Below are 3285 nucleotides of genomic sequence, written 5' to 3'. Positions count from 1 at the left end.
GAGTGGAAAAATTTCAATGGAGTGAGATGGAAGAGGAGCTTGAGCTTGATGTTGAATGCTTGGTCTTCCAATATTCAAAAATATCCAAAGATATCCAAGAAATTCCCCTCCTTGATGTGTGGCATTGACTAAATTAGTGAATTTGGATGTCAATAGGGTAATCCAAGTAGTAGGAGTGAGAAAAAGAAGTGGTTTTATGAGCTTGAGTTAAAAAGCAATGGAGGACTGTGTTAGGGTTTCAAACCCATCTGATAAAAATGATGACAGTAGGTCGATCCGATAGCCATTTGAGCTGATATTTGGTGAGAGGATAGTTCATGGGTTAGGCTTGGAATGCCCCATGATCAGCATCGACATTGTTTATTCTATATATGGCGCAGACTGTACGACACTGAAATGGCGCAGAACAGGCAGCGATGGCAAAATCATGTAATGCTGGGCTGTAGAAAGGCCAATGTTGGGATTTGTCATAATGAGGAGGAGCGCCCTGACCTAGGAGAGATATTCATAGAAGAAATCGACTTAAGATATGGCTTGTAGAAGGAGATCAGGAAGCTCCAAGAGCAGGGTTCTATCTGGCTATGGCTGGCACAAGCTTAACTGAAGATGAAATTGAAAAAATGAAGTCATACATTGACACTGAGTTGGATAGAGGTTGAGAGGAATAAAGAGAGGATGGAGAAGCAATGCCATGCCCGACTAGGCTCTGATACCATGTTAAAGATGAGCGAGATCTAGGACATAGCAGTGAGTTATGGTGGATGGAAGGAGAAGTGTGGACTCATGATGGAGAAGACAAAGACACTGTTTGTTACACAAGTGAATTAGGTTTCAAGATTGAGACTTGGACTCATAAACACAATCTTGTGTATGTGGACAATGACATTGACACTTCACTGAAAAGAAAAGAGTACTATAATTGCATTAAGAAAAGGAAGCAAGTACAATGCTTTATAGGAAAGTAGGAAATTGCAGTAGGCACCACTGTGCATATGGGATAGATAAGCCTGCATGTCCTTGGCCCTGAAGCTCCATACAAAGAGGCTGTTTAGTGAGTGTGATTGCTGAATCTCAACAAAATGCTTATTGGAAACTTGGCTTCTAGCCACCCATGCAATATTATGCAAGAAGACAAGATGAAAAAGCTGGTTTGACAAGCATGTCAAGCAGTGAAACTTTGAATAGGGTGACTTAGTACTGATGTATTCAATCAAGGGGGGACATAAACAAAAAATGAAGTTTTGGGGGCTAGGTCCTTTTAGAGTTCAAACCATCAGCCGAATTGGCAATGTAGAACTCAAAACCCTAGAAGGTGAGGGCATAGGCTTCTTCAACGGTAGCCGCATAAAGAAATACTTCCCTCCCACGCACCCATTGCATGAGCCTCCAATGCTAGCATCCCTTATCAAAGTATGAGTAGCCACTGTCACCAAGATAGACAATGAGGACGAGGATGTTGTAGAACCAGCTTACCTAAGCATAATGGCGGTCACTGCCAAGCACACATGCACCATCAATGCATTGATCGATGAGGGAGCTAACTTTAATGTCTTAACTCATGATCATTGGATCCAAATTGGAAAATCACAGTTACAACCCACTAATGCTAAGCTCAGCTTGTATAGGGGCCTATCATACACACTCTTGGGAAAGTGCAATGCTACAATTTCTATTGAGTCTGAAAGCATGCCAATGATCTTCTATGTATTCCCTAACACTAAAGATGTAGGCACAAAGTCGCTATTAGGATGAACCTTTAAGAAGCAAGCTTGTTGTAATGTCGACTACAAGTCGTAGCATATCCACCTAGCCGTGGGCAACGTTTTCATAGTTATAGCTTTCAGCAAGGGTGGCGTGACTCCTTCTAAGTCCGCAAAGCCACCGGTAGAGAAACCCGCCATCAAATCTAAGGAGGGGGGTCATTACTCGTCACAACCCACCAAGCCTCAATGCCAATAAACCGCTAAATCCAATGCTAAAGCCCATGAACCCTAGTTCAAATGGGTACCTAAACATCAAGGACCACCGCCTAGAAATAGAAAACCATGGCCTTACAAGAGGCTAATGACCCACACTCAAAACCTAGGAGGCCAAGACGAAACTATAAATATCGATGTATGGTCAAGCCCCGCGATGGGCTCCCAAGACCTTATTGGAACCGCAAGGCTACTATGAGGGTAGCACCTGGATTTGGCTACCTAAAGATAAAACAACAAAAGGCCCTACTCAAACGCTACCCTCAAGCTTGACCACACAAAACATTAAGCCAGAGACACTCAAGCTACAAGAGAATCGGGCCGCTAAGCACCTAGAACCTCCAAAGCATAGATCAGCAGGGCCTAAACTAATCTATTGCCCAAAACCGCAGCCTGCTACTAACAAACCGCCCAAATCTAGCAACGATGGTGCCCCTCAAACCTCAAAAGCATCTCACCTGTTGAACATGAGGCCAAGCTACAACCTCAAGAGCGAACCAAGAAACAATCATTAGCTGTTGAACTCTCTAGTTCTATCAAAAGTCAACAACCTATCGGCCTTCAGCCCTCTTATGAGTGACGATCAATTATAGCCTTGGCTGCAAACTTAGCTAAAAATACGGGTGATGACTTGGTTGCTTGCCTTAGATGCTTGGATGCTACTTTCATGACACTGGCTAAAGGCTACGATCAACTAGACTTGGGTCTCTTGGAAGAGCCTATAGCAATGGAAGTACAAACACTCCCTTGCTCTTGGGAGGAGTCGGAATTTGTATTCATAAAGGCTTCCAAAGTAGTTGAGGAGTTAATTGCATCGGTGGAAACAAAAGCCTTTAACCAGTTTAAGTTCCAACCTAGAAGACATGGCTATGAGGCAAATTATTGAGCAATGCAATCTGCAAAAATACATGGAAGCAGTAGACTAGGGGGTAGACTACATCCATTGTGCATAGTTCTTGAGGACCTTCCACAGGAACCACAGCACCGTAACTATGAGTTAGGGAGAGGAAACTCATTGGGTGTAGATTGAATTGACCCCCGAGCTAGTAGAAAAAGCATTGGGCTTAGCAAACAAAGTAGAGAGGAAGTCAAAGAGAGACGTATATGCCTTGCTAGGAATAGACAAAGTGAAGGTCCACACCAACGATGGTGTCAACTTGGCAGATATTCCGGATCTTGAAATCCAACTCCAAGCCAAGATGGTGCACACGTTGTTTTCTAGTCAGAGATACAACACCATCACGAGTCACATTAATGTTTCCTTGTTAGAGAGCATTGAAACATGGTTGCTAGATGAGGTAAACCTCAA

The sequence above is a fragment of the Lygodium microphyllum genome, chromosome 29, assembly GCF_053477565.2.
Source record: "Lygodium microphyllum isolate KBCC chromosome 29, Lygodium_microphyllum_v1.1.10, whole genome shotgun sequence".
Taxonomy (NCBI): Eukaryota; Viridiplantae; Streptophyta; class Polypodiopsida; order Schizaeales; family Lygodiaceae; genus Lygodium; species Lygodium microphyllum.
This window is presented reverse-complemented; position numbering follows the sequence as displayed.